This window comes from Schistocerca serialis, chromosome 2, assembly GCF_023864345.2.
Source record: "Schistocerca serialis cubense isolate TAMUIC-IGC-003099 chromosome 2, iqSchSeri2.2, whole genome shotgun sequence".
NCBI classification, from domain to species: Eukaryota; Metazoa; Arthropoda; class Insecta; order Orthoptera; family Acrididae; genus Schistocerca; species Schistocerca serialis.
Window position 1 is genome coordinate 1,071,568,424 of NC_064639.1, and position 25,901 is coordinate 1,071,594,324.

Consider the following 25,901-nt stretch of genomic DNA (forward strand, 5'->3'; position numbering starts at 1 on the left):
ATCGCTGATACTTCCTCGGCGAGAAACGCTTATTACAGAAAATTTAGACTAAACGAAGGTTCCACCGAGATTCGAACTCGGATCGCTGGATTCAGAGTCCAGAGTGCTAACCGTTACACCATGGAACCAGACACGAGCAAGGGACGCGTAAATACATTTAGCAGTATTCTGACGTACTTCAGACACTTCCTACTTGCATTTTTTAACCTAATGGACACGATCGAGCATTATAAAACTTAATCTGGGCAATGTTTGCAGTTGCAGCCGATGACTGCATTTCCTCTGCGTCTATATGGGCGCGCTGAGTAGCAGTGTGTGGAAACGAAAGACAGGGACGGACGTAAAGCAATCAGTACGAACAAGAAAGTATGCAGAGCCTCTGGTAGCTCAGTTGGTGGTGGTGGTGGACTGTAGTGGAGGATTCACAGTTATCCATAGGTCGCTGGTTCAAATCCGGCCCAGAGGACTGTTTTTCTAATCTCAGGAGCAAAGAGGCTCCAGAGCATGCCCACTCGGTCAGAACCTCCCAATGTTTTAAACCTATTTTAAAGGAAATTCATTTGCTCAGCTTGTAATAGCTAGTTGATTATCATGGGATTCTTGGCCTTCGTAGCATAATGATATTTCTTCGAATTATCGTAAAATTGCTTGCTCTTACAGGCATTACTCGTTTAATGTGCTATATAGGTCACATAGTCGCACCAATATTCAGCCGTTTCATAGACGTCTCGTTTTTCACACAAACGTAGAAACTAAATCCCTGAGCCTATCGCTGATACTTCCTCGGCGAGAAACGCTTATTACAGAAAATATAGACTAAACGAAGGTTCCACCGAGATTCGAACTCGGATCGCTGGATTCAGAGTCCAGAGTGCTAACCGTTACACCATGGAACCAGACACGAGCAAGGGACGCGTAAATACATTTAGCAGTATTCTGACGTACTTCAGACACTTCCTACTTGCATTTTTTAACCTAATGGACACGATCGAGCATTATAAAACTTAATCTGGGCAATGTTTGCAGTTGCAGCCGATGACTGCATTTCCTCTGCGTCTATATGGGCGCGCTGAGTAGCAGTGTGTGGAAACGAAAGACAGGGACGGACGTAAAGCAATCAGTACGAACAAGAAAGTATGCAGAGTCTCTGGTAGCTCAGTTGGTAGAGCGGTGGACTGTAGTGGAGGATTCACAGTTATCCATAGGTCGCTGGTTCAAATCCGGCCCAGAGGACTGTTTTTCTAATCTCAGGAGCAAAGAGGCTCCAGAGCATGCCCACTCGGTCAGAACCTCCCTATGTTTTAAACCTATTTTAAAGGAAATTCATTTGCTCAGCTTGTAATAGCTAGTTGATTATCATGGGATTCTTAGCCTTCGTAGGATAATGATATTTCTTCGAATTATCGTAAAATTGCTTGCTCTTACAGGCATTACTCGTTTAATGTGCTATATAGGTCACATAGTCGCACCAATATTCAGCCGTTTCATAGACGTCTCGTTTTTCACACAAACGTAGAAACTAAATCCCTGAGCCTATCGCTGATACTTCCTCGGCGAGAAACGCTTTTTACAGAAAATTTAGACTAAACGAAGGTTCCACCGAGATTCGAACTCGGATCGCTGGATTCAGAGTCCAGAGTGCTAACCGTTACACCATGGAACCAGACACGAGCAAGGGACGCGTAAATACATTTAGCAGTATTCTGACGTACTTCAGACACTTCCTACTTGCATTTTTTAACCTAATGGACACGATCGAGCATTATAAAACTTAATCTGGGCAATGTTTGCAGTTGCAGCCGATGACTGCATTTCCTCTGCGTCTATATGGGCGCGCTGAGTAGCAGTGTGTGGAAACGAAAGACAGGGACGGACGTAAAGCAATCAGTACGAACAAGAAAGTATGCAGAGCCTCTGGTAGCTCAGTTGGTAGAGCGGTGGACTGTAGTGGAGGATTCACAGTTATCCATAGGTCGCTGGTTCAAATCCGGCCCAGAGGACTGTTTTTCTAATCTCAGGAGCAAAGAGGCTCCAGAGCATGCCCACTCGGTCAGAACCTCCCTATGTTTTAAACCTATTTTAAAGGAAATTCAATTGCTCAGCTTGTAATAGCTAGTTGATTATCATGGGATTCTTAGCCTTCGTAGGATAATGATATTTCTTCGAATTATCGTAAAATTGCTTGCTCTTACAGGCATTACTCGTTTAATGTGCTATATAGGTCACATAGTCGCACCAATATTCAGCCGTTTCATAGACGTCTCGTTTTTCACACAAACGTAGAAACTAAATCCCTGAGCCTATCGCTGCTACTTCCTCGGCGAGAAACGCTTATTACAGAAAATTTAGACTAAACGAAGGTTCCACCGAGATTCGAACTCGGATCGCTGGATTCATAGTCCAGAGTACTAACCGTTACACCATGGAACCAGACAGGAGAATGGGACTCGTAAATACACTTAGCAGTGTTCTGACGTACTTCAGACACTTCCTACTTGCATTTTTTAACCTAATTGACACGATCGAGCATTATAAAACTTAATCTGGGCAATGTTTGCACTTGCAGCCGATGACTGCATTTCCTGTGCGTCTATATGGCAGCGCTGAGTAGCAGTGTGTGGAAACGAAAGACAGGGACGGCCGTAAAGCAATCAGTACGAATAAGAAAGTATGCAGAGCCTCTGGTAGCTCAGTTGGTAGAGCGGTGGACTGTAGTGGAGGATTCACAGTTATCCATAGGTCGCTGGTTCAAATCCGGCCCAGAGGACTGTTTTTCTAATCTCAGGAGCAAAGAGGCTCCAGAGCATGCCCACTCGGTCAGAACCTCCCTATGTTTTAAACCTATTTTAAAGGAAATTCATTTGCTCAGCTTCTAGTAGCTAGTTGATAATCATGGGATTCTTAGCCTTCGTAGGGTAATGATATTTCTTCGAATTATAGTAAAATTGCTTGCTCTTACAGGCATTACTCGTTTAATGTGCTATATAGGTCACATAGTCGCACCAATATTCAGCCGTTTCATAGACATCTCGTTTTTAATACAAACGTAGAAACTACACCCCTGAGCCTATCGCTGCTACTTCCTCGGCGAGAAACGCTTATTACAGAAAATTTAGACTAAACTAAGGTTCCACCGAGATTCGAACTCGGATCGCTGGATTCAGAGTCCAGAGTGCTAACCGTTACACCATGGAACCAGACAGGAGAATGGGACTCGTAAATACACTTAGCAGTGTTCTGACGTACTTCAGACACTTCCTACTTGCATTTTTTAACCTAATTGACACGATCGAGCATTATAAAACTTAATCTGGGCAATGTTTGCACTTGCAGCCGATGACTGCATTTCCTGTGCGTCTATATGGCAGCGCTGAGTAGCAGTGTGTGGAAACGAAAGACAGGGACGGCCGTAAAGCAATCAGTACGAATAAGAAAGTATGCAGAGCCTCTGGTAGCTCAGTTGGTAATTCGAGTCGCAGCCGCGGTGCGGGACGGACGTGTGGCGGCTGGCTTGGCGTCTTGAAGTAAACAACGGCTGTTTGCTGTCACGAGGTTAGTCACTTCGTTACCTTTGCGAGTTGGGTTATGTTTCCTGATTTCAAGATAGAATGAACGCGATTACTGTCATGAGGAAAGACACGATTAAGTTTACTTTCGACCGAAATTTCTTGAGGCCTAAGGCATATGAAGTAAAACAGTGGTTACTCGATGCTGTTAAGATTACTGGCAATGACATAATAGGTGTGCATTTATCATTCGTTTCAAATGCGGCCTTTGTGAAGCTGACCAACCCAGATTTGTGTGTCTCTATTATGGATAAGTGTGGCGGAGTACTGAAGTTTAAACATTCCGACGGTACAGTGAGTGATGTTTCCGTCTCACACGCCGGATTAGGCATACGTACAATTAGGGTCTTTGAGTTGCCATTTGAGGTTCCTGCAGAGGAAGTTAATGCAATCCTTCGACCGTATGGCCGTGTTATTTCGAATATTGCTGAAAAATGGTCGGAGCCACATATGTTTCCTGTCCTGAATGGAGTCCGCCAAATTAAGATAGATCTTCAAAGGCACATACCGTCATATGTAAATGTATGTGGACACCGCGCCATAGTTATCTACGACGGTCAACCCAAGACATGTGCATTGTGCAACTCACCAGAGCACATACGCAGTGAATGTCCCAAACGGCGTGTCCCACAGCTACCGACCGGGGAGGTTGCGGTTCCTGGCGCTGCTGTCAGCCTTCAGTTAACGTACGCGGCTGCCACGTACGGTCGCAAATCTGCAGAAACGTCAACAGTTGAGCAAGTGGAACAAGTCGAAGCACTGGCGGCCGCCACAACCGCCACGGAGTTGGCCGCCTCTGTGGATGACCGGGCAGCTGCTGTTAGGCCCTCTTACGCCGTCACAACTGCGATATGTGATACGGAAGGCAGACAAACAGAACTGCGGGAGAGGATACAGTCATGCAACGACGTAGGTACTGAACAGCCGTCTTCGGACTCGCAGCGGCACGAAGTGCCCCAAGAATATACCAAGTCACCGACGGAAGTCGACAAACATCTCGACCTCCCGCCAGACGCACAGGGCGAACGGGCTGAAAGGCTGTCGCGTGATGGCGACGCTGGTGTCCGTAATCCAGTCGTACACCACCCGGAAATGCAAGGAGGCCAAACTCCGGAACCCCAACCGACAGATGCGGAAGTGAAGGAACCCCCAACTGAGGCTCTTAGAGAAATTAACGCGAGGATCTCTGAGACAACGACAGAACCGCTCTCACCACTGTCTTCTTCCACCGAACCACCAGTACATTCGCCTGACTTGTCTCCGACGGGATCCCTGCGGAGGAGGAAGAAGTCAAAAAAGCGTCGTTTGGCACACCAAGCGGCAGAGTCTTTGGCCCCAGCTCTCAGGGAAAAGCTGAAACATCTACAGAACAAGGATCAGAAGGCAGAAGATCTGGAGCCAGCAGGGACTACTGGGCACTCAAACAGCAAGGAAAGGCAAGAAGACCCGGGGGGTGAACATCACCCATCGCAAACTGGGATCACGACCAAAGTTCCAGGAGGTGGTTCATTGCCAGGTCAACACGCACCAGCAGCACCAGTCAATTGGGCGGACGATGACGCAGAACAGGGTGTCGATAACATGGACGGTGACCCAAGTCAAGAAGAAGACCTTTTTTATTAATAGAGTTGGCAAGATCGCCTTGAGACTAAACGAGGGACTGATGACGACAGACAGATTCCATATGAACGTATTATGCAGTCAATAAACTTACCTGAACTATCTGGCACATGCTCCAAACTTATAATGTGACCACATTAAATATTAACAAAATTCAAAATGCCACTAAAATAGCCGCACTTCAAGATTTTCTCTATCAGTCGGACACCGATATTGCCCTTTTACAGGAAGTGCTCATTCGAGACCTTCTTATCCCAGGATTCAATGCCATTATAAATGTTTCTCTTGAACATAGTTGTGGGACGGCTATTCTTGCCAGAGAGGGCATCGAAATGACAGACATTTGTAAATTAGACTCCGGGAGGGGCATTCGGTGTAACATCCATAATACGGCTATTATAAATGTTTACGCACCATCAGGCAACAATGCACGAGAAGAAAGGGCCACGTTTTACAAACGTGATATCTTAATTTTACTTCAGGACAATCCTGCTGATGTTTTGCTTGGAGGTGACTGGAATTGCGTACTCACTGACAAGGACCAACGGCCAAATTTTAATAAGTCCGAGGAGTTACAGTATCTGGTGTCGCACATGAAATGGTCAGATGCTTGGGAACTGAAATATCCTACATTGGTCAAATTTACTTACTTTAGTAGCAGGTCGCAAAGTAGGATTGACCGATTCTATGTCTCATCTACTTTAGAAAATGATGTTGCTGGCGTTGAAGTAATACCTACCTTTATTTCCGACCACCTAGGCGTTAAGTGCAGCATACGGTTAAGAAAACAGTCGGCTTACTGGGGTAGGCCCTTATGGAAACTGAATATAAGCATGCTATTGGAGGACGCCTTAGCTGCAGAAATACAAGAGACTTGGCGGGCCGCCTTACGAGTGCGTCACAAACATCGGTCCAACGTTGAATGGTGGACCGCTGTGGCGAAGAAGAAATTAAGGGCGACTCTGATAGCTTTTAGCAAGGAGAGGATGAGGTGGATAAGACACACAACAGAGTTCCACTACGCCTGCTTACGCGATCTTTACGAGGAGCCAATGTCCCAGGACATCTTAATACAGATCAACAAAACAAAAGCAGCGCTACTCAATATTAAGAGATCACAGCTAGAAGGATTAAAAATCAGATCGCACTCACATAGTATCGTGGACGACGAAAATGCCTCAATATATCACCTCATACAACACGCCAAACAAAGGCGACGAAATTTTATAGGGACCCTCAGAGCCGAAGATCAGAGAGTCCTCACCAACCAGAAGGACATGATCGACGAGGCGTATCGATTTTACAATACCCTATATAGTGTCAATCAGATAGACGACAATGCTGTACGAGACCTTTTATCGTCAACAGGCCTAGAGAACACTATAACGGAAGAGGACAACCGCAACTTCTATGCTGACCTCACCACGGATGACGTTTTTGACGTAATTAGGTGCTCACCTTCTAAGAAGTCACCAGGTCCAGATGGGCTGCCGCTGGAGTTTTACCGAACGTATTGGCACATTATAGGCAATGCATTCACGGACGTGATCAACGAAATTCTTCATGGGGTGGATGTCCCAGTGGCCTTCAAACAGAGCATAACAGTGTTACTTCCAAAGGGCAGGACCACAGGTTTAAAGGATATCACAAAGACACGGCCCATAAGCCTATTGAATTCTGACTACAAAATCGTAGCTAGGGTTCTTAAAGAAAGACTGCAACCGATTTTAGGAAAGATCATCGGTAGTCATCAGACTTGTCTTCCAGGGCGCAGTATCTTTACAACTGTAAGTGCGTACAGGGACATAGTTTCCATTTTTGCAAATACAACAGCAAATGGTGGTCTGGCTTTTATAGACTTTAGCAAGGCATTTGACAGGGTCAATCACGACTATCTTCTGAACACCATGACCTACATGGGGTTTAATGAGGGTAATGTGAACGTTTTAGCCAACATCTTAAATGGTTTAACAACGAAAGTAACTCTTAATGGTCATCGCACTAAAGATATTCCCATAGCCAGTGGAGTCCCTCAGGGGAGTCCATTGTCAATGATGTTATACGTAGTTGCCTTGGAACCACTTTTAAGGAGGTTAGACGACGCATTAGAGGGCATGCTAGTGTCAGGCATGAAACAGGTGACGAACGCATTCGCAGATGACGTAGGAGTGATAATTCGCAGCGCCGCGGACATCGCAACGTTAACAGATAACTTGCAGTCGTACTGCACCGCATCGGGTGCGAGAATCAATGACACGAAGAGCGTTTTTCTAAATCTGCACGGACTATCTGACGTCACCGTCCCTTGGGCGAGGAGTGTGGACCGGCATACTGCCCTGGGAGTTACCCTCTACAGCTGCCCTCTTCGGCTAATAGCATCTAACTGGAAAACTGTACTCGACAAGATCCGTGGCGCGCTCATTTTAAATCATATGAGGGACGTCAATATCAAGCAAAAAATTAAGTTGATAAACTTAGCAGTATTATCCAGAGCAACTTACATCGGACAGATTTTGCCAATACCCAAAGGAATAGCTAAAGCGATAATGTCCACCATATGTAGACACATTTGGCACGGGAATATCTTTCGAGTTGCTGTGGACACGTTGGCTTTACCACCCGAAGAGGGAGGCCTCGGTCTCACAGATGTCCACAAAAGGTCTATTGCCTTATTCCTCAAGCGGTCTTTGCAAGTTATCGAAAGTCAACCAGACGGTCTGACAGCTAAATTATTCAACTTTTTCAAACCACAAAGCTTCCAACCGCCGATAGATATAAGTCTGATTAATTATAAATTAAAACATATTAGGTTCTTCTACTTTGAATTAAGCTACATGAGCTGTATAGTACGGGATAAACGCAAGAGAAACTATCGCTATATATTCAATAGTTTACGAACGGCGGCAAATTGCAATAAGACACAGGCCAAGAACCCAAACCGCGACTGGAAAACTATATGGAACAACATTAACAACAAGTTACTACCAACGGACGTTCAGGTGGCATGGTACAGAGTGGTGAATAACGTCATTAGTACTAACGAGAAACTCCATTCCATCGGTCTCAGTGACACAAACACTTGTCAGAAATGCAACGAGACTGACACTTTGGATCACCGTTTTGTCTGCAAAGGGTGTAAAGATATTTGGGAAGAGGTAAAGCAGCAGGTCGCCTTTCTAACCCGCAGCGATGGGAGAGAGCTAAATTTGAATCTAATTTTCTTCCCAGAAAAGGTCTTTTTTCCTACACCAAAACATAATGCAATAATATGGCTTCTTGGGAACTACGTAAGTTACATTGTCAATTCGAAAGGTGACGATAATATTATGGAATACCGGACATATCTCCATGAGCAATACTTCAAAATACTCCACAAACAAGATAACAAACAGAATTTTGGAAATATGTTAAGAATCCTGTTCCACAAACAGGGAGTAGGTTAAGATACCCCAGTAACAATCATCCCCAGAAAGAAGCGAGCTAAAGTAGGGGACTGCCGGTGAGGGTGAAGTACGGTGGGGACTTCGTGTGCCCCGTGGCCGCTACGGTAGCCGTGAAGGCCTCATCAGAACCCCGAAACAGCTATGCTTACGGCGGTACCACTAATAGCAGCTGCATTTAGAATCCCAGTTCATGCTTTTCCCGAAGTGGATCTTCAAATTAATTTCCTTCTTTCATTTAAAAAAAAAAAAAAAAAAAAAAAAAAAAAAAAAAAAAAAACAAATGACAAATATAAAAAAAAACTAAATACAATGAAACACAAAATAAAAATAACATTAATAATAAAAGGGTAGAAGAATGCTCGCTCTCGACGTGGGCGGCCCGTTTTCTTTTTCATGGCCACAGCAAAAAAAAAAAAAAAAAAAAAAAAAAAAAAAAAAAAAAAAAAAAAAAAAAGTCGTAGAGCATTCGACTAAAAAAAAAAAAAAAAAAAAAGTTGGTTAGAGTAAAAAAAAAAAAAAAAAAGTTGGTAGAGCGGTGGACTGTAGTGGAGGATTCACAGTTATCCATAGGTCGCTGGTTCAAATCCGGCCCAGAGGACTGTTTTTCTAATCTCAGGAGCAAAGAGGCTCCAGAGCATGCCCACTCGGTCAGAACCTCCCTATGTTTTAAACCTATTTTAAAGGAAATTCATTTGCTCAGCTTCTAGTAGCTAGTTGATAATCATGGGATTCTTAGCCTTCGTAGGATAATGATATGACTTCGAATTATAGTAAAATTGCTTGCTCTTACAGGCATTACTCGTTTAATGTGCTATATAGGTCACATAGTCGCACCAATATTCAGCCGTTTCATAGACATCTCGTTTTTAATACAAACGAAGAAACTACACCCCTGAGCCTATCGCTGCTACTTCCTCGGCGAGAAACGCTTATTACAGAAAATTTAGACTAAACGAAGGTTCCACCGAGATTCGAACTCGGATCGCTGGATTCAGAGTCCAGAGTGCTAACCGTTACACCATGGAACCAGACAGGAGAATGGGACTCGTAAATACACTTAGCAGTGTTCTGACGTACTTCAGACACTTCCTACTTGCATTTTTTAACCTAATTGACACGATCGAGCATTATAAAACTTAATCTGGGCAATGTTTGCACTTGCAGCCGATGACTGCATTTCCTGTGCGTCTATATGGCAGCGCTGAGTAGCAGTGTGTGGAAACGAAAGACAGGGACGGCCGTAAAGCAATCAGTACGAATAAGAAAGTATGCAGAGCCTCTGGTAGCTCAGTTGGTAGAGCGGTGGACTGTAGTGGAGGATTCACAGTTATCCATAGGTCGCTGGTTCAAATCCGGCCCAGAGGACTGTTTTTCTAATCTCAGGAGCAAAGAGGCTCCAGAGCATGCCCACTCGGTCAGAACCTCCCTATGTTTTAAACCTATTTTAAAGGAAATTCATTTGCTCAGCTTCTAGTAGCTAGTTGATAATCATGGGATTCTTAGCCTTCGTAGGATAATGATATTTCTTCGAATTATAGTAAAATTGCTTGCTCTTACAGGCATTACTCGTTTAATGTGCTATATAGGTCACATAGTCGCACCAATATTCAGCCGTTTCATAGACATCTCGTTTTTAATACAAACGTAGAAACTACACCCCTGAGCCTATCGCTGCTACTTCCTCGGCGAGAAACGCTTATTACAGAAAATTTAGACTAAACGAAGGTTCCACCGAGATTCGAACTCGGATCGCTGGATTCAGAGTCCAGAGTGCTAACCGTTACACCATGGAACCAGACAGGAGAATGGGACTCGTAAATACACTTAGCAGTGTTCTGACGTACTTCAGACACTTCCTACTTGCATTTTTTAACCTAATTGACACGATCGAGCATTATAAAACTTAATCTGGGCAATGTTTGCACTTGCAGCCGATGACTGCATTTCCTGTGCGTCTATATGGCAGCGCTGAGTAGCAGTGTGTGGAAACGAAAGACAGGGACGGCCGTAAAGCAATCAGTACGAATAAGAATGTATGCAGAGCCTCTGGTAGCTCAGTTGGTAGAGCGGTGGACTGTAGTGGGGGATTCACAGTTATCCATAGGTCGCTGGTTCAAATCCGGCCCAGAGGACTGTTTTTCTAATCTCAGGAGCAAAGAGGCTCCAGAGCATGCCCACTCGGTCAGAACCTCCCTATGTTTTAAACCTATTTTAAAGGAAATTCATTTGCTCAGCTTCTAGTAGCTAGTTGATAATCATGGGATTCTTAGCCTTCGTAGGATAATGATATTTCTTCGAATTATAGTAAAATTGCTTGCTCTTACAGGCATTACTCGTTTAATGTGCTATATAGGTCACATAGTCGCACCAATATTCAGCCGTTTCATAGACATCTCGTTTTTAATACAAACGTAGAAACTACACCCCTGAGCCTATCGCTGCTACTTCCTCGGCGAGAAACGCTTATTACAGAAAATTTAGACTAAACGAAGGTTCCACCGAGATTCGAACTCGGATCGCTGGATTCAGAGTCCAGAGTGCTAACCGTTACACCATGGAACCAGACAGGAGAATGGGACTCGTAAATACACTTAGCAGTGTTCTGACGTACTTCAGACACTTCCTACTTGCATTTTTTAACCTAATTGACACGATCGAGCATTATAAAACTTAATCTGGGCAATGTTTGCACTTGCAGCCGATGACTGCATTTCCTGTGCGTCTATATGGCAGCGCTGAGTAGCAGTGTGTGGAAACGAAAGACAGGGACGGCCGTAAAGCAATCAGTACGAACAAGAAAGTATGCAGAGCCTCTGGTAGCTCAGTTGGTAGAGCGGTGGACTGTAGTGGAGGATTCACAGTTATCCATAGGTCGCTGGTTCAAATCCGGCCCAGAGGACTGTTTTTCTAATCTCAGGAGCAAAGAGGCTCCAGAGCATGCCCACTCGGTCAGAACCTCCCTATGTTTTAAACCTATTTTAAAGGAAATTCATTTGCTCAGCTTCTAGTAGCTAGTTGATAATCATGGGATTCTTAGCCTTCGTAGGATAATGATATTTCTTCGAATTATAGTAAAATTGCTTGCTCTTACAGGCATTACTCGTTTAATGTGCTATATAGGTCACATAGTCGCACCAATATTCAGCCGTTTCATAGACATCTCGTTTTTAATACAAACGTAGAAACTACACCCCTGAGCCTATCGCTGCTACTTCCTCGGCGAGAAACGCTTATTACAGAAAATTTAGACTAAACGAAGGTTCCACCGAGATTCGAACTCGGATCGCTGGATTTAGAGTCCAGAGTGCTAACCGTTACACCATGGAACCAGACAGGAGAATGGGACTCGTAAATACACTTAGCAGTGTTCTGACGTACTTCAGACACTTCCTACTTGCATTTTTTAACCTAATTGACACGATCGAGCATTATAAAACTTAATCTGGGCAATGTTTGCACTTGCAGCCGATGACTGCATTTCCTGTGCGTCTATATGGCAGCGCTGAGTAGCAGTGTGTGGAAACGAAAGACAGGGACGGCCGTAAAGCAATCAGTACGAATAAGAAAGTATGCAGAGCCTCTGGTAGCTCAGTTGGTAGAGCGGTGGACTGTAGTGGAGGATTCACAGTTATCCATAGGTCGCTGGTTCAAATCCGGCCCAGAGGACTGTTTTTCTAATCTCAGGAGCAAAGAGGCTCCAGAGCATGCCCACTCGGTCAGAACCTCCCTATGTTTTAAACCTATTTTAAAGGAAATTCATTTGCTCAGCTTCTAGTAGCTAGTTGATAATCATGGGATTCTTAGCCTTCGTAGGATAATGATATTTCTTCGAATTATAGTAAAATTGCTTGCTCTTACAGGCATTACTCGTTTAATGTGCTATATAGGTCACATAGTCGCACCAATATTCAGCCGTTTCATAGACATCTCGTTTTTAATACAAACGTAGAAACTACACCCCTGAGCCTATCGCTGCTACTTCCTCGGCGAGAAACGCTTATTACAGAAAATTTAGACTAAACGAAGGTTCCACCGAGATTCGAACTCGGATCGCTGGATTCAGAGTCCAGAGTGCTAACCGTTACACCATGGAACCAGACAGGAGAATGGGACTCGTAAATACACTTAGCAGTGTTCTGACGTACTTCAGACACTTCCTACTTGCATTTTTTAACCTAATTGACACGATCGAGCATTATAAAACTTAATCTGGGCAATGTTTGCACTTGCAGCCGATGACTGCATTTCCTGTGCGTCTATATGGCAGCGCTGAGTAGCAGTGTGTGGAAACGAAAGACAGGGACGGCCGTAAAGCAATCAGTACGAATAAGAAAGTATGCAGAGCCTCTGGTAGCTCAGTTGGTAGAGCGGTGGACTGTAGTGGAGGATTCACAGTTATCCATAGGTCGCTGGTTCAAATCCGGCCCAGAGGACTGTTTTTCTAATCTCAGGAGCAAAGAGGCTCCAGAGCATGCCCACTCGGTCAGAACCTCCCTATGTTTTAAACCTATTTTAAAGGAAATTCATTTGCTCAGCTTCTAGTAGCTAGTTGATAATCATGGGATTCTTAGCCTTCGTAGGATAATGATATTTCTTCGAATTATAGTAAAATTGCTTGCTCTTACAGGCATTACTCGTTTAATGTGCTATATACGTCACATAGTCGCACCAATATTCAGCCGTTTCATAGACATCTCGTTTTTAATACAAACGTAGAAACTACACCCCTGAGCCTATCGCTGCTACTTCCTCGGCGAGAAACGCTTATTACAGAAAATTTAGACTAAACGAAGGTTCCACCGAGATTCGAACTCGGATCGCTGGATTCAGAGTCCAGAGTGCTAACCGTTACACCATGGAACCAGACAGGAGAATGGGACTCGTAAATACACTTAGCAGTGTTCTGACGTACTTCAGACACTTCCTACTTGCATTTTTTAACCTAATTGACACGATCGAGCATTATAAAACTTAATCTGGGCAATGTTTGCACTTGCAGCCGATGACTGCATTTCCTGTGCGTCTATATGGCAGCGCTGAGTAGCAGTGTGTGGAAACGAAAGACAGGGACGGCCGTAAAGCAATCAGTACGAATAAGAAAGTATGCAGAGCCTCTGGTAGCTCAGTTGGTAGAGCGGTGGACTGTAGTGGAGGATTCACAGTTATCCATAGGTCGCTGGTTCAAATCCGGCCCAGAGGACTGTTTTTCTAATCTCAGAAGCAAAGAGGCTCCAGAGCATGCCCACTCGGTCAGAACCTCCCTATGTTTTAAACCTATTTTAAAGGAAATTCATTTGCTCAGCTTCTAGTAGCTAGTTGATAATCATGGGATTCTTAGCCTTCGTAGGATAATGATATTTCTTCGAATTATAGTAAAATTGCTTGCTCTTACAGGCATTACTCGTTTAATGTGCTATATAGGCCACATAGTCGCACCCATATTCAGCCGTTTCATAGACATCTCGTTTTTAATACAAACGTAGAAACTACACCCCTGAGCCTATCGCTGCTACTTCCTCGGCGAGAAACGCTTATTGCAGAAAATTTAGACTAAACGAAGGTTCCACCGAGATTCGAACTCGGATCGCTGGATTCAGAGTCCAGAGTGCTAACCGTTACACCATGGAACCAGACAGGAGAATGGGACTCGTAAATACACTTAGCAGTGTTCTGACGTACTTCAGACACTTCCTACTTGCATTTTTTAACCTAATTGACACGATCGAGCATTATAAAACTTAATCTGGGCAATGTTTGCACTTGCAGCCGATGACTGCATTTCCTGTGCGTCTATATGGCAGCGCTGAGTAGCAGTGTGTGGAAACGAAAGACAGGGACGGCCGTAAAGCAATCAGTACGAATAAGAAAGTATGCAGAGCCTCTGGTAGCTCAGTTGGTAGAGCGGTGGACTGTAGTGGAGGATTCACAGTTATCCATAGGTCGCTGGTTCAAATCCGGCCCAGAGGACTGTTTTTCTAATCTCAGGAGCAAAGAGGCTCCAGAGCATGCCCACTCGGTCAGAACCTCCCTATGTTTTAAACCTATTTTAAAGGAAATTCATTTGCTCAGCTTCTAGTAGCTAGTTGATAATCATGGGATTCTTAGCCTTCGTAGGATAATGATATTTCTTCGAATTATAGTAAAATTGCTTGCTCTTACAGGCATTACTCGTTTAATGTGCTATATAGGTCACATAGTCGCACCAATATTCAGCCGTTTCATAGACATCTCGTTTTTAATACAAACGTAGAAACTACACCCCTGAGCCTATCGCTGCTACTTCCTCGGCGAGAAACGCTTATTACAGAAAATTTAGACTAAACGAATGTTCCACCGAGATTCGAACTCGGATCGCTGTATTCAGAGTTCAGAGTGCTAACCGTTACACCATGGAACCAGACAGGAGAATGGGACTCGTAAATACACTTAGCAGTGTTCTGACGTACTTCAGACACTTCCTACTTGCATTTTTTAACCTAATTGACACGATCGAGCATTATAAAACTTAATCTGGGCAATGTTTGCACTTGCAGCCGATGACTGCATTTCCTGTGCGTCTATATGGCAGCGCTGAGTAGCAGTGTGTGGAAACGAAAGACAGGGACGGCCGTAAAGCAATCAGTACGAATAAGAAAGTATGCAGAGCCTCTGGTAGCTCAGTTGGTAGAGCGGTGGACTGTAGTGGAGGATTCACAGTTATCCATAGGTCGCTGGTTCAAATCCGGCCCAGAGGACTGTTTTTCTAATCTCAGGAGCAAAGAGGCTCCAGAGCATGCCCACTCGGTCAGAACCTCCCTATGTTTTAAACCTATTTTAAAGGAAATTCATTTGCTCAGCTTCTAGTAGCTAGTTGATAATCATGGGATTCTTAGCCTTCGTAGGATAATGATATTTCTTCGAATTATAGTAAAATTGCTTGCTCTTACAGGCATTACTCGTTTAATGTGCTATATAGGTCACATAGTCGCACCAATATTCAGCCGTTTCATAGACATCTCGTTTTTAATACAAACGTAGAAACTACACCCCTGAGCCTATCGCTGCTACTTCCTCGGCGAGAAACGCTTATTACAGAAAATTTAGACTAAACGAAGGTTCCACCGAGATTCGAACTCGGATCGCTGGATTCAGAGTCCAGAGTGCTAACCGTTACACCATGGAACCAGACAGGAGAATGGGACTCGTAAATACACTTAGCAGTGTTCTGACGTACTTCAGACACTTCCTACTTGCATTTTTTAACCTAATTGACACGATCGAGCATTATAAAACTTAATCTGGGCAATGTTTGCACTTGCAGCCGATGACTGCATTTCCTGTGCGTCTATATGGCAGCGCTGAGTAGCAGTGTGTGGAAACGAAAGACAGGGACGGCCGTAAAGCAATCAGTACGAATAAGAAAGTATGCAGAGCCTCTGGTAGCTCAGTTGGTAGAGCGGTGGACTGTAGTGGAGGATTCACAGTTATCCATAGGTCGCTGGTTCAAATCCGGCCCAGAGGACTGTTTTTCTAATCTCAGGAGCAAAGAGGCTCCAGAGCATGCCCACTCGGTCAGAACCTCCCTATGTTTTAAACCTATTTTAAAGGAAATTCATTTGCTCAGCTTCTAGTAGCTAGTTGATAATCATGGGATTCTTAGCCTTCGTAGGATAATGATATTTCTTCGAATTATAGTAAAATTGCTTGCTCTTACAGGCATTACTCGTTTAATGTGCTATATAGGTCACATAGTCGCACCAATATTCAGCCGTTTCATAGACATCTCGTTTTTAATACAAACGTAGAAACTACACCCCTGAGCCTATCGCTGCTACTTCCTCGGCGAGAAACGCTTATTACAGAAAATTTAGACTAAACGAAGGTTCCACCGAGATTCGAACTCGGATCGCTGGATTCAGAGTCCAGAGTGCTAACCGTTACACCATGGAACCAGACAGGAGAATGGGACTCGTAAATACACTTAGCAGTGTTCTGACGTACTTCAGACACTTCCTACTTGCATTTTTTAACCTAATTGACACGATCGAGCATTATAAAACTTAATCTGGGCAATGTTTGCACTTGCAGCCGATGACTGCATTTCCTGTGCGTCTATATGGCAGCGCTGAGTAGCAGTGTGTGGAAACGAAAGACAGGGACGGCCGTAAAGCAATCAGTACGAATAAGAAAGTATGCAGAGCCTCTGGTAGCTCAGTTGGTAGAGCGGTGGACTGTAGTGGAGGATTCACAGTTATCCATAGGTCGCTGGTTCAAATCCGGCCCAGAGGACTGTTTTTCTAATCTCAGGAGCAAAGAGGCTCCAGAGCATGCCCACTCGGTCAGAACCTCCCTATGTTTTAAACCTATTTTAAAGGAAATTCATTTGCTCAGCTTCTAGTAGCTAGTTGATAATCATGGGATTCTTAGCCTTCGTAGGATAATGATATTTCTTCGAATTATAGTAAAATTGCTTGCTCTTACAGGCATTACTCGTTTAATGTGCTATATAGGTCACATAGTCGCACCAATATTCAGCCGTTTCATAGACATCTCGTTTTTAATACAAACGTAGAAACTACACCCCTGAGCCTATCGCTGCTACTTCCTCGGCGAGAAACGCTTATTACAGAAAATTTAGACTAAACGAAGGTTCCACCGAGATTCGAACTCGGATCGCTGGATTCAGAGTCCAGAGTGCTAACCGTTACACCATGGAACCAGACAGGAGAATGCGACTCGTAAATACACTTAGCAGTGTTCTGACGTACTTCAGACACTTCCTACTTGCATTTTTTAACCTAATTGACACGATCGAGCATTATAAAACTTAATCTGGGCAATGTTTGCACTTGCAGCCGATGACTGCATTTCCTGTGCGTCTATATGGCAGCGCTGAGTAGCAGTGTGTGGAAACGAAAGACAGGGACGGCCGTAAAGCAATCAGTACGAATAAGAAAGTATGCAGAGCCTCTGGTAGCTCAGTTGGTAGAGCGGTGGACTGTAGTGGAGGATTCACAGTTATCCATAGGTCGCTGGTTCAAATCCGGCCCAGAGGGCTGTTTTTTCTAATCTCAGGAGCAAAGAGGCTCCAGAGCATGCCCACTCGGTCAGAACCTCCCTATGTTTTAAACCTATTTTAAAGGAAATTCATTTGCTCAGCTTCTAGTAGCTAGTTGATAATCATGGGATTCTTAGCCTTCGTAGGATAATGATATTTCTTCGAATTATGGTAAAATTGCTTGCTCTTACAGGCATTACTCGTTTAATGTGCTATATAGGTCACATAGTCGCACCAATATTCAGCCGTTTCATAGACATCTCGTTTTTAATACAAACGTAGAAACTTCACCCCTGAGCCTATCGCTGCTACTTCCTCGGCGAGAGACGCTTATTACAGAAAATTTAGACTAAACGAAGGTTCCACCGAGATTCGAACTCGGATCGCTGGATTCAGAGTCCAGAGTGCTAACCGTTGCACCATGGAACCAGACAGGAGAATGGGACTCGTAAATACACTTAGCAGTGTTCTGACGTACTTCAGACACTTCCTACTTGCATTTTTTAACCTAATTGACACGATCGAGCATTATAAAACTTAATCTGGGCAATGTTTGCACTTGCAGCCGATGACTGCATTTCCTGTGCGTCTATATGGCAGCGCTGAGTAGCAGTGTGTGGAAACGAAAGACAGGGACGGCCGTAAAGCAATCAGTACGAATAAGAAAGTATGCAGAGCCTCTGGTAGCTCAGTTGGTAGAGCGGTGGACTGTAGTGGAGGATTCACAGTTATCCATAGGTCGCTGGTTCAAATCCGGCCCAGAGGACTGTTTTTCTAATCTCAGGAGCAAAGAGGCTCCAGAGCATGCCCACTCGGTCAGAACCTCCCTATGTTTTAAACCTATTTTAAAGGAAATTCATTTGCTCAGCTTCTAGTAGCTAGTTGATAATCATGGGATTCTTAGCCTTCGTAGGATAATGATATTTCTTCGAATTATAGTAAAATTGCTTGCTCTTACAGGCATTACTCGTTTAATGTGCTATATAGGTCACATAGTCGCACCAATATTCAGCCGTTTCATAGACATCTCGTTTTTAATACAAACGTAGAAACTACACCCCTGAGCCTATCGCTGCTACTTCCTCGGCGAGAAACGCTTATTACAGAAAATTTAGACTAAACGAAGGTTACACCGAGATTCGAACTCGGATCGCTGGATTCAGAGTCCAGAGTGCTAACCGTTACACCATGGAACCAGACAGGAGAATGGGACTCGTAAATACACTTAGCAGTGTTCTGACGTACTTCAGACACTTCCTACTTGCATTTTTTAACCTAATTGACACGATCGAGCATTATAAAACTTAATCTGGGCAATGTTTGCACTTGCAGCCGATGACTGCATTTCCTGTGCGTCTATATGGCAGCGCTGAGTAGCAGTGTGTGAAAACGAAAGACAGGGACGGCCGTAAAGCAATCAGTACGAATAAGAAAGTATGCAGAGCCTCTGGTAGCTCAGTTGGTAGAGCGGTGGACTGTAGTGGAGGATTCACAGTTATCCATAGGTCGCTGGTTCAAATCCGGCCCAGAGGACTGTTTTTCTAATCTCAGGAGCAAAGAGGCTCCAGAGCATGCCCACTCGGTCAGAACCTCCCTATGTTTTAAACCTATTTTAAAGGAAATTCATTTGCTCAGCTTCTAGTAGCTAGTTGATAATCATGGGATTCTTAGCCTTCGTAGGATAATGATATTTCTTCGAATTATAGTAAAATTGCTTGCTCTTACAGGCATTACTCGTTTAATGTGCTATATAGGTCACATAGTCGCACCAATATTCAGCCGTTTCATAGACATCTCGTTTTTAATACAAACGTAGAAACTACACCCCTGAGCCTATCGCTGCTACTTCCTCGGCGAGAAACGCTTATTACAGAAAATTTAGACTAAACGAAGGTTCCACCGAGATTCGAACTCGGATCGCTGGATTCAGAGTCCAGAGTGCTAACCGTTACACCATGGAACCAGACAGGAGAATGCGACTCGTAAATACACTTAGCAGTGTTCTGACGTACTTCAGACACTTCCTACTTGCATTTTTTAACCTAATTGACACGATCGAGCATTATAAAACTTAATCTGGGCAATGTTTGCACTTGCAGCCGATGACTGCATTTCCTGTGCGTCTATATGGCAGCGCTGAGTAGCAGTGTGTGGAAACGAAAGACAGGGACGGCCGTAAAGCAATCAGTACGAATAAGAAAGTATGCAGAGCCTCTGGTAGCTCAGTTGGTAGAGCGGTGGACTGTAGTGGAGGATTCACAGTTATCCATAGGTCGCTGGTTCAAATCCGGCCCAGAGGGCTGTTTTTTCTAATCTCAGGAGCAAAGAGGCTCCAGAGCATGCCCACTCGGTCAGAACCTCCCTATGTTTTAAACCTATTTTAAAGGAAATTCATTTGCTCAGCTTCTAGTAGCTAGTTGATAATCATGGGATTCTTAGCCTTCGTAGGATAATGATATTTCTTCGAATTATGGTAAAATTGCTTGCTCTTACAGGCATTACTCGTTTAATGTGCTATATAGGTCACATAGTCGCACCAATATTCAGCCGTTTCATAGACATCTCGTTTTTAATACAAACGTAGAAACTTCACCCCTGAGCCTATCGCTGCTACTTCCTCGGCGAGAGACGCTTATTACAGAAAATTTAGACTAAACGAAGGTTCCACCGAGATTCGAACTCGGATCGCTGGATTCAGAGTCCAGAGTGCTAACCGTTGCACCATGGAACCAGACAGGAGAATGGGACTCGTAAATACACTTAGCAGTGTTCTGACGTACTTCAGACACTTCCTACTTGCATTTTTTAACCTAATTGACACGATCGAGCATTATAAAACTTAATCTGGGCAATGTTTGCACTTGCAGCCGATGACTGCATTTCCTGTGCGTCTATATGGCAGCGCTGAGTAGCAGTGTGTGGAAACGAAAGACAGGGACGGCCGTAAAGCAATCAGTACGAATAAGAAAGTATGCAGAGCCTCTGGTAGCTCAGTTGGTAGAGCGGTGGACTGTAGTGGAGGATTCACAGTTATCCATAGGTCGCTGGTTCAAATCCGGCCCAGAGGACTGTTTTTCTAATCTCAGGAGCAAAGAGGCTCCAGAGCATGCCCACTCGGTCAGAACCTCCCTATGTTTTAAACCTATTTTAAAGGAAATTCATTTGCTCAGCTTCTAGTAGCTAGTTGATAATCATGGGATTCTTAGCCTTCGTAGGATAATGATATTTCTTCGAATTATAGTAAAATTGCTTGCTCTTACAGGCATTACTCGTTTAATGTGCTATATAGGTCACATAGTCGCACCAATATTCAGCCGTTTCATAGACATCTCGTTTTTAATACAAACGTAGAAACTACACCCCTGAGCCTATCGCTGCTACTTCCTCGGCGAGAAACGCTTATTACAGAAAATTTAGACTAAACGAAGGTTCCACCGAGATTCGAACTCGGATCGCTGGATTCAGAGTCCAGAGTGCTAACCGTTACACCATGGAACCAGACAGGAGAATGGGACTCGTAAATACACTTAGCAGTGTTCTGACGTACTTCAGACACTTCCTACTTGCATTTTTTAACCTAATTGACACGATCGAGCATTATAAAACTTAATCTGGGCAATGTTTGCACTTGCAGCCGATGACTGCATTTCCTGTGCGTCTATATGGCAGCGCTGAGTAGCAGTGTGTGGAAACGAAAGACAGGGACGGCCGTAAAGCAATCAGTACGAATAAGAAAGTATGCAGAGCCTCTGGTAGCTCAGTTGGTAGAGCGGTGGACTGTAGTGGAGGATTCACAGTTATCCATAGGTCGCTGGTTCAAATCCGGCCCAGAGGGCTGTTTTTCTAATCTCAGGAGCAAAGAGGCTCCAGAGCATGCCCACTCGGTCAGAACCTCCCTATGTTTTAAACCTATTTTAAAGGAAATTCATTTGCTCAGCTTCTAGTAGTTAGTTGATAATCATGGGATTCTTAGCCTTCGTAGGATAATGATATTTCTTCGAATTATAGTAAAATTGCTTGCTCTTACAGGCATTACTCGTTTAATGTGCTATATAGGTCACATAGTCGCACCAATATTCAGCCGTTTCATAGACATCTCGTTTTTAATACAAACGTAGAAACTACACCCCTGAGCCTATCGCTGCTACTTCCTCGGCGAGAAACGCTTATTACAGAAAATTTAGACTAAACGAAGGTTACACCGAGATTCGAACTCGGATCGCTGGATTCAGAGTCCAGAGTGCTAACCGTTACACCATGGAACCAGACAGGAGAATGGGACTCGTAAATACACTTAGCAGTGTTCTGACGTACTTCAGACACTTCCTACTTGCATTTTTTAACCTAATTGACACGATCGAGCATTATAAAACTTAATCTGGGCAATGTTTGCACTTGCAGCCGATGACTGCATTTCCTGTGCGTCTATATGGCAGCGCTGAGTAGCAGTGTGTGAAAACGAAAGACAGGGACGGCCGTAAAGCAATCAGTACGAATAAGAAAGTATGCAGAGCCTCTGGTAGCTCAGTTGGTAGAGCGGTGGACTGTAGTGGAGGATTCACAGTTATCCATAGGTCGCTGGTTCAAATCCGGCCCAGAGGACTGTTTTTCTAATCTCAGGAGCAAAGAGGCTCCAGAGCATGCCCACTCGGTCAGAACCTCCCTATGTTTTAAACCTATTTTAAAGGAAATTCATTTGCTCAGCTTCTAGTAGCTAGTTGATAATCATGGGATTCTTAGCCTTCGTAGGATAATGATATTTCTTCGAATTATAGTAAAATTGCTTGCTCTTACAGGCATTACTCGTTTAATGTGCTATATAGGTCACATAGTCGCACCAATATTCAGCCGTTTCATAGACATCTCGTTTTTAATACAAACGTAGAAACTACACCCCTGAGCCTATCGCTGCTACTTCCTCGGCGAGAAACGCTTATTACAGAAAATTTAGACTAAACGAAGGTTCCACCGAGATTCGAACTCGGATCGCTGGATTCAGAGTCCAGAGTGCTAACCGTTACACCATGGAACCAGACAGGAGAATGGGACTCGTAAATACACTTAGCAGTGTTCTGACGTACTTCAGACACTTCCTACTTGCATTTTTTAACCTAATTGACACGATCGAGCATTATAAAACTTAATCTGGGCAATGTTTGCACTTGCAGCCGATGACTGCATTTCCTGTGCGTCTATATGGCAGCGCTGAGTAGCAGTGTGTGAAAACGAAAGACAGGGACGGCCGTAAAGCAATCAGTACGAATAAGAAAGTATGCAGAGCCTCTGGTAGCTCAGTTGGTAGAGCGGTGGACTGTAGTGGAGGATTCACAGTTATCCATAGGTCGCTGGTTCAAATCCGGCCCAGAGGACTGTTTTTCTAATCTCAGGAGCAAAGAGGCTCCAGAGCATGCCCACTCGGTCAGAACCTCCCTATGTTTTAAACCTATTTTAAAGGAAATTTATTTGCTCAGCTTCTAGTAGCTAGTTGATAATCATGGGATTCTTAGCCTTCGTAGGATAATGATATTTCTTCGAATTATAGTAAAATTGCTTGCTCTTACAGGCATTACTCGTTTAATGTGCTATATAGGTCACATAGTCGCACCAATATTCAGCCGTTTCATAGACATCTCGTTTTTAATACAAACGTAGAAACTACACCCCTGAGCCTATCGCTGCTACTTCCTCGGCGAGAAACGCTTATTACAGAAAATTTAGACTAAACGAAGGTTCCACCGAGATTCGAACTCGGATCGCTGGATTCAGAGTCCAGAGTGCTAACCGTTACACCATGGAACCAGACAGGAGAATGGGACTCGTAAATACACTTAGCAGTGTTCTGACGTACTTCAGACACTTCCTACTTGCATTTTTTAACCTAATTGACACGATCGAGCATTATAAAACTTAATCTGGGCAATGTTTGCACTTGCAGCCGATGACTGCATTTCCTGTGCGTCTATATGGCAGCGCTGAGTAGCAGTGTGTGGAAACGAAAGACAGGGACGGCCGTAAAGCAATCAGTACGAATAAGAAAGTATGCAGAGCCTCTGGTAGCTCAGTTGGTAGAGCGGTGGACTGTAGTGGAGGATTCACAGTTATCCATAGGTCGCTGGTTCAAATCCGGCCCAGAGGACTGTTTTTCTAATCTCAGGAGCAAAGAGGCTCCAGAGCATGCCCACTCGGTCAGAACCTCCCTATGTTTTAAACCTATTTTAAAGGAAATTCATTTGCTCAGCTTCTAGTAGCTAGTTGATAATCATGGGATTCTTAGCCTTCGTAGGATGATGATATTTCTTCGAATTATAGTAAAATTGCTTGCTCTTAGAGGCATTACTCGTTTAATGTGCTATATAGGTCACATAGTCGCACCAATATTCAGCCGTTTCATAGACATCTCGTTTTTAATACAAACGTAGAAACTACACCCCTGAGCCTATCGCTGCTACTTCCTCGGCGAGAAACGCTTATTACAGAAAATTTAGACTAAACGAAGGTTCCACCGAGATTCGAACTCGGATCGCTGGATTCAGAGTCCAGAGTGCTAACCGTTACACCATGGAACCAGACAGGAGAATGGGACTCGTAAATACACTTAGCAGTGTTCTGACGTACTTCAGACACTTCCTACTTGCATTTTTTAACCTAATTGACACGATCGAGCATTATAAAACTTAATCTGGGCAATGTTTGCACTTGCAGCCGATGACTGCATTTCCTGTGCGTCTATATGGCAGCGCTGAGCAGCAGTGTGTGGAAACGAAAGACAGGGACGGCCGTAAAGCAATCAGTACGAATAAGAAAGTATGCAGAGCCTCTGGTAGCTCAGTTGGTAGAGCGGTGGACTGTAGTGGAGGATTCACAGTTATCCATAGGTCGCTGGTTCAAATCCGGCCCAGAGGACTGTTTTTCTAATCTCAGGAGCAAAGAGGCTCCAGAGCATGCCCACTCGGTCAGAACCTCCCTATGTTTTAAACCTATTTTAAAGGAAATTCATTTGCTCAGCTTCTAGTAGCTAGTTGATAATCATGGGATTCTTAGCCTTCGTAGGATAATGATATTTCTTCGAATTATAGTAAAATTGCTTGCTCTTACAGGCATTACTCGTTTAATGTGCTATATAGGTCACATAGTCGCACCAATATTCAGCCGTTTCATAGACATCTCGTTTTTAGTACAAACGTAGAAACTACACCCCTGAGCCTATCGCTGCTACTTCCTCGGCGAGAAACGCTTATTACAGAAAATTTAGACTAAACGAAGGTTCCACCGAGATTCGAACTCGGATCGCTGGATTCAGAGTCCACAGTGCTAACCGTTACACCATGGAACCAGACAGGAGAATGGGACTCGTAAATACACTTAGCAGTGTTCTGACGTACTTCAGACACTTCCTACTTGCATTTTTTAACCTAATTGACACGATCGAGCATTATAAAACTTAATCTGGGCAATGTTTGCACTTGCAGCCGATGACTGCATTTCCTGTGCGTCTATATGGCAGCGCTGAGTAGCAGTGTGTGGAAACGAAAGACAGGGACGGCCGTAAAGCAATCAGTACGAATAAGAAAGTATGCAGAGCCTCTGGTAGCTCAGTTGGTAGAGCGGTGGACTGTAGTGGAGGATTCACAGTTATCCATAGGTCGCTGGTTCAAATCCGGCCCAGAGGACTGTTTTTCTAATCTCAGGAGCAAAGAGGCTCCAGAGCATGCCCACTCGGTCAGAACCTCCCTATGTTTTAAACCTATTTTAAAGGAAATTCATTTGCTCAGCTTCTAGTAGCTAGTTGATAATCATGGGATTCTTAGCCTTCGTAGGATAATGATATTTCTTCGAATTATAGTAAAATTGCTTGCTCTTACAGGCATTACTCGTTTAATGTGCTATATAGGTCACATAGTCGCACCAATATTCAGCCGTTTCATAGACATCTCGTTTTTAATACAAACGTAGAAACTACACCCCTGAGCCTATCGCTGCTACTTCCTCGGCGAGAAACGCTTATTACAGAAAATTTAGACTAAACGAAGGTTCCACCGAGATTCGAACTCGGATCGCTGGATTCAGAGTCCAGAGTGCTAACCGTTACACCATGGAACCAGACAGGAGAATGGGACTCGTAAATACACTTAGCAGTGTTCTGACGTACTTCAGACACTTCCTACTTGCATTTTTTAACCTAATTGACACGATCGAGCATTATAAAACTTAATCTGGGCAATGTTTGCACTTGCA

The 25,901-nt window shown here is 44.0% G+C and overlaps 50 non-coding genes across 50 annotated transcripts; 25 read left to right on the top strand and 25 right to left on the bottom strand.

The window, feature by feature from the left end:
• Positions 1-56: 56 nt before the first annotated feature.
• Positions 57-128, bottom strand: Trnaq-cug (transfer RNA glutamine (anticodon CUG)). The gene has a single exon. It is a non-coding gene; the product is annotated as a tRNA-Gln (tRNA).
• A 248-nt stretch (positions 129-376) lies between these two features.
• Trnay-gua (transfer RNA tyrosine (anticodon GUA)) lies at positions 377-466 on the top strand. Its single transcript is given in 2 exon segments — positions 377-414; positions 431-466. It is a non-coding gene; the product is annotated as a tRNA-Tyr (tRNA).
• Positions 467-824: 358 nt separating this feature from the next.
• Positions 825-896, bottom strand: Trnaq-cug (transfer RNA glutamine (anticodon CUG)). Its single transcript has one exon. It is a non-coding gene; the product is annotated as a tRNA-Gln (tRNA).
• A 248-nt stretch (positions 897-1,144) lies between these two features.
• Positions 1,145-1,233, top strand: Trnay-gua (transfer RNA tyrosine (anticodon GUA)). Its single transcript is given in 2 exon segments — positions 1,145-1,181; positions 1,198-1,233. It is a non-coding gene; the product is annotated as a tRNA-Tyr (tRNA).
• Positions 1,234-1,591: 358 nt separating this feature from the next.
• Trnaq-cug (transfer RNA glutamine (anticodon CUG)) lies at positions 1,592-1,663 on the bottom strand. Its single transcript has one exon. It is a non-coding gene; the product is annotated as a tRNA-Gln (tRNA).
• A 248-nt stretch (positions 1,664-1,911) lies between these two features.
• Trnay-gua (transfer RNA tyrosine (anticodon GUA)) lies at positions 1,912-2,000 on the top strand. The gene is given in 2 exon segments: positions 1,912-1,948; positions 1,965-2,000. It is a non-coding gene; the product is annotated as a tRNA-Tyr (tRNA).
• A 358-nt stretch (positions 2,001-2,358) lies between these two features.
• Trnah-aug (transfer RNA histidin (anticodon AUG)) lies at positions 2,359-2,430 on the bottom strand. Its single transcript has one exon. It is a non-coding gene; the product is annotated as a tRNA-His (tRNA).
• A 248-nt stretch (positions 2,431-2,678) lies between these two features.
• Positions 2,679-2,767, top strand: Trnay-gua (transfer RNA tyrosine (anticodon GUA)). Its single transcript is given in 2 exon segments — positions 2,679-2,715; positions 2,732-2,767. It is a non-coding gene; the product is annotated as a tRNA-Tyr (tRNA).
• A 358-nt stretch (positions 2,768-3,125) lies between these two features.
• Trnaq-cug (transfer RNA glutamine (anticodon CUG)) lies at positions 3,126-3,197 on the bottom strand. The gene has a single exon. It is a non-coding gene; the product is annotated as a tRNA-Gln (tRNA).
• Positions 3,198-9,585: 6,388 nt separating this feature from the next.
• Positions 9,586-9,657, bottom strand: Trnaq-cug (transfer RNA glutamine (anticodon CUG)). Its single transcript has one exon. It is a non-coding gene; the product is annotated as a tRNA-Gln (tRNA).
• Positions 9,658-9,905: 248 nt separating this feature from the next.
• Positions 9,906-9,994, top strand: Trnay-gua (transfer RNA tyrosine (anticodon GUA)). The gene is given in 2 exon segments: positions 9,906-9,942; positions 9,959-9,994. It is a non-coding gene; the product is annotated as a tRNA-Tyr (tRNA).
• Positions 9,995-10,352: 358 nt separating this feature from the next.
• Trnaq-cug (transfer RNA glutamine (anticodon CUG)) lies at positions 10,353-10,424 on the bottom strand. The gene has a single exon. It is a non-coding gene; the product is annotated as a tRNA-Gln (tRNA).
• A 248-nt stretch (positions 10,425-10,672) lies between these two features.
• Trnay-gua (transfer RNA tyrosine (anticodon GUA)) lies at positions 10,673-10,761 on the top strand. The gene is given in 2 exon segments: positions 10,673-10,709; positions 10,726-10,761. It is a non-coding gene; the product is annotated as a tRNA-Tyr (tRNA).
• Positions 10,762-11,119: 358 nt separating this feature from the next.
• Trnaq-cug (transfer RNA glutamine (anticodon CUG)) lies at positions 11,120-11,191 on the bottom strand. The gene has a single exon. It is a non-coding gene; the product is annotated as a tRNA-Gln (tRNA).
• Positions 11,192-11,439: 248 nt separating this feature from the next.
• Trnay-gua (transfer RNA tyrosine (anticodon GUA)) lies at positions 11,440-11,528 on the top strand. Its single transcript is given in 2 exon segments — positions 11,440-11,476; positions 11,493-11,528. It is a non-coding gene; the product is annotated as a tRNA-Tyr (tRNA).
• A 678-nt stretch (positions 11,529-12,206) lies between these two features.
• Trnay-gua (transfer RNA tyrosine (anticodon GUA)) lies at positions 12,207-12,295 on the top strand. Its single transcript is given in 2 exon segments — positions 12,207-12,243; positions 12,260-12,295. It is a non-coding gene; the product is annotated as a tRNA-Tyr (tRNA).
• Positions 12,296-12,653: 358 nt separating this feature from the next.
• Trnaq-cug (transfer RNA glutamine (anticodon CUG)) lies at positions 12,654-12,725 on the bottom strand. The gene has a single exon. It is a non-coding gene; the product is annotated as a tRNA-Gln (tRNA).
• Positions 12,726-12,973: 248 nt separating this feature from the next.
• Positions 12,974-13,062, top strand: Trnay-gua (transfer RNA tyrosine (anticodon GUA)). The gene is given in 2 exon segments: positions 12,974-13,010; positions 13,027-13,062. It is a non-coding gene; the product is annotated as a tRNA-Tyr (tRNA).
• Positions 13,063-13,420: 358 nt separating this feature from the next.
• On the bottom strand, positions 13,421-13,492 carry Trnaq-cug (transfer RNA glutamine (anticodon CUG)). The gene has a single exon. It is a non-coding gene; the product is annotated as a tRNA-Gln (tRNA).
• A 248-nt stretch (positions 13,493-13,740) lies between these two features.
• Positions 13,741-13,829, top strand: Trnay-gua (transfer RNA tyrosine (anticodon GUA)). Its single transcript is given in 2 exon segments — positions 13,741-13,777; positions 13,794-13,829. It is a non-coding gene; the product is annotated as a tRNA-Tyr (tRNA).
• Positions 13,830-14,187: 358 nt separating this feature from the next.
• Trnaq-cug (transfer RNA glutamine (anticodon CUG)) lies at positions 14,188-14,259 on the bottom strand. The gene has a single exon. It is a non-coding gene; the product is annotated as a tRNA-Gln (tRNA).
• Positions 14,260-14,507: 248 nt separating this feature from the next.
• Positions 14,508-14,596, top strand: Trnay-gua (transfer RNA tyrosine (anticodon GUA)). The gene is given in 2 exon segments: positions 14,508-14,544; positions 14,561-14,596. It is a non-coding gene; the product is annotated as a tRNA-Tyr (tRNA).
• Positions 14,597-15,274: 678 nt separating this feature from the next.
• Positions 15,275-15,363, top strand: Trnay-gua (transfer RNA tyrosine (anticodon GUA)). Its single transcript is given in 2 exon segments — positions 15,275-15,311; positions 15,328-15,363. It is a non-coding gene; the product is annotated as a tRNA-Tyr (tRNA).
• A 358-nt stretch (positions 15,364-15,721) lies between these two features.
• Positions 15,722-15,793, bottom strand: Trnaq-cug (transfer RNA glutamine (anticodon CUG)). The gene has a single exon. It is a non-coding gene; the product is annotated as a tRNA-Gln (tRNA).
• A 248-nt stretch (positions 15,794-16,041) lies between these two features.
• Positions 16,042-16,130, top strand: Trnay-gua (transfer RNA tyrosine (anticodon GUA)). The gene is given in 2 exon segments: positions 16,042-16,078; positions 16,095-16,130. It is a non-coding gene; the product is annotated as a tRNA-Tyr (tRNA).
• Positions 16,131-16,488: 358 nt separating this feature from the next.
• Trnaq-cug (transfer RNA glutamine (anticodon CUG)) lies at positions 16,489-16,560 on the bottom strand. Its single transcript has one exon. It is a non-coding gene; the product is annotated as a tRNA-Gln (tRNA).
• A 248-nt stretch (positions 16,561-16,808) lies between these two features.
• On the top strand, positions 16,809-16,897 carry Trnay-gua (transfer RNA tyrosine (anticodon GUA)). The gene is given in 2 exon segments: positions 16,809-16,845; positions 16,862-16,897. It is a non-coding gene; the product is annotated as a tRNA-Tyr (tRNA).
• A 358-nt stretch (positions 16,898-17,255) lies between these two features.
• Trnaq-cug (transfer RNA glutamine (anticodon CUG)) lies at positions 17,256-17,327 on the bottom strand. Its single transcript has one exon. It is a non-coding gene; the product is annotated as a tRNA-Gln (tRNA).
• A 248-nt stretch (positions 17,328-17,575) lies between these two features.
• On the top strand, positions 17,576-17,664 carry Trnay-gua (transfer RNA tyrosine (anticodon GUA)). Its single transcript is given in 2 exon segments — positions 17,576-17,612; positions 17,629-17,664. It is a non-coding gene; the product is annotated as a tRNA-Tyr (tRNA).
• A 359-nt stretch (positions 17,665-18,023) lies between these two features.
• Trnaq-cug (transfer RNA glutamine (anticodon CUG)) lies at positions 18,024-18,095 on the bottom strand. The gene has a single exon. It is a non-coding gene; the product is annotated as a tRNA-Gln (tRNA).
• A 248-nt stretch (positions 18,096-18,343) lies between these two features.
• Trnay-gua (transfer RNA tyrosine (anticodon GUA)) lies at positions 18,344-18,432 on the top strand. Its single transcript is given in 2 exon segments — positions 18,344-18,380; positions 18,397-18,432. It is a non-coding gene; the product is annotated as a tRNA-Tyr (tRNA).
• Positions 18,433-18,790: 358 nt separating this feature from the next.
• Trnaq-cug (transfer RNA glutamine (anticodon CUG)) lies at positions 18,791-18,862 on the bottom strand. The gene has a single exon. It is a non-coding gene; the product is annotated as a tRNA-Gln (tRNA).
• Positions 18,863-19,110: 248 nt separating this feature from the next.
• On the top strand, positions 19,111-19,199 carry Trnay-gua (transfer RNA tyrosine (anticodon GUA)). Its single transcript is given in 2 exon segments — positions 19,111-19,147; positions 19,164-19,199. It is a non-coding gene; the product is annotated as a tRNA-Tyr (tRNA).
• A 358-nt stretch (positions 19,200-19,557) lies between these two features.
• Trnaq-cug (transfer RNA glutamine (anticodon CUG)) lies at positions 19,558-19,629 on the bottom strand. Its single transcript has one exon. It is a non-coding gene; the product is annotated as a tRNA-Gln (tRNA).
• Positions 19,630-19,877: 248 nt separating this feature from the next.
• On the top strand, positions 19,878-19,966 carry Trnay-gua (transfer RNA tyrosine (anticodon GUA)). Its single transcript is given in 2 exon segments — positions 19,878-19,914; positions 19,931-19,966. It is a non-coding gene; the product is annotated as a tRNA-Tyr (tRNA).
• A 359-nt stretch (positions 19,967-20,325) lies between these two features.
• On the bottom strand, positions 20,326-20,397 carry Trnaq-cug (transfer RNA glutamine (anticodon CUG)). The gene has a single exon. It is a non-coding gene; the product is annotated as a tRNA-Gln (tRNA).
• A 248-nt stretch (positions 20,398-20,645) lies between these two features.
• Trnay-gua (transfer RNA tyrosine (anticodon GUA)) lies at positions 20,646-20,734 on the top strand. Its single transcript is given in 2 exon segments — positions 20,646-20,682; positions 20,699-20,734. It is a non-coding gene; the product is annotated as a tRNA-Tyr (tRNA).
• A 358-nt stretch (positions 20,735-21,092) lies between these two features.
• Trnaq-cug (transfer RNA glutamine (anticodon CUG)) lies at positions 21,093-21,164 on the bottom strand. Its single transcript has one exon. It is a non-coding gene; the product is annotated as a tRNA-Gln (tRNA).
• A 248-nt stretch (positions 21,165-21,412) lies between these two features.
• Positions 21,413-21,501, top strand: Trnay-gua (transfer RNA tyrosine (anticodon GUA)). Its single transcript is given in 2 exon segments — positions 21,413-21,449; positions 21,466-21,501. It is a non-coding gene; the product is annotated as a tRNA-Tyr (tRNA).
• Positions 21,502-21,859: 358 nt separating this feature from the next.
• Positions 21,860-21,931, bottom strand: Trnaq-cug (transfer RNA glutamine (anticodon CUG)). The gene has a single exon. It is a non-coding gene; the product is annotated as a tRNA-Gln (tRNA).
• A 248-nt stretch (positions 21,932-22,179) lies between these two features.
• Positions 22,180-22,268, top strand: Trnay-gua (transfer RNA tyrosine (anticodon GUA)). The gene is given in 2 exon segments: positions 22,180-22,216; positions 22,233-22,268. It is a non-coding gene; the product is annotated as a tRNA-Tyr (tRNA).
• A 358-nt stretch (positions 22,269-22,626) lies between these two features.
• Positions 22,627-22,698, bottom strand: Trnaq-cug (transfer RNA glutamine (anticodon CUG)). The gene has a single exon. It is a non-coding gene; the product is annotated as a tRNA-Gln (tRNA).
• A 248-nt stretch (positions 22,699-22,946) lies between these two features.
• Trnay-gua (transfer RNA tyrosine (anticodon GUA)) lies at positions 22,947-23,035 on the top strand. The gene is given in 2 exon segments: positions 22,947-22,983; positions 23,000-23,035. It is a non-coding gene; the product is annotated as a tRNA-Tyr (tRNA).
• A 358-nt stretch (positions 23,036-23,393) lies between these two features.
• On the bottom strand, positions 23,394-23,465 carry Trnaq-cug (transfer RNA glutamine (anticodon CUG)). The gene has a single exon. It is a non-coding gene; the product is annotated as a tRNA-Gln (tRNA).
• A 248-nt stretch (positions 23,466-23,713) lies between these two features.
• On the top strand, positions 23,714-23,802 carry Trnay-gua (transfer RNA tyrosine (anticodon GUA)). The gene is given in 2 exon segments: positions 23,714-23,750; positions 23,767-23,802. It is a non-coding gene; the product is annotated as a tRNA-Tyr (tRNA).
• A 358-nt stretch (positions 23,803-24,160) lies between these two features.
• Trnaq-cug (transfer RNA glutamine (anticodon CUG)) lies at positions 24,161-24,232 on the bottom strand. The gene has a single exon. It is a non-coding gene; the product is annotated as a tRNA-Gln (tRNA).
• A 248-nt stretch (positions 24,233-24,480) lies between these two features.
• Trnay-gua (transfer RNA tyrosine (anticodon GUA)) lies at positions 24,481-24,569 on the top strand. The gene is given in 2 exon segments: positions 24,481-24,517; positions 24,534-24,569. It is a non-coding gene; the product is annotated as a tRNA-Tyr (tRNA).
• A 358-nt stretch (positions 24,570-24,927) lies between these two features.
• Trnaq-cug (transfer RNA glutamine (anticodon CUG)) lies at positions 24,928-24,999 on the bottom strand. Its single transcript has one exon. It is a non-coding gene; the product is annotated as a tRNA-Gln (tRNA).
• Positions 25,000-25,247: 248 nt separating this feature from the next.
• On the top strand, positions 25,248-25,336 carry Trnay-gua (transfer RNA tyrosine (anticodon GUA)). The gene is given in 2 exon segments: positions 25,248-25,284; positions 25,301-25,336. It is a non-coding gene; the product is annotated as a tRNA-Tyr (tRNA).
• Positions 25,337-25,694: 358 nt separating this feature from the next.
• Positions 25,695-25,766, bottom strand: Trnaq-cug (transfer RNA glutamine (anticodon CUG)). The gene has a single exon. It is a non-coding gene; the product is annotated as a tRNA-Gln (tRNA).
• Positions 25,767-25,901: the final 135 nt, after the last annotated feature.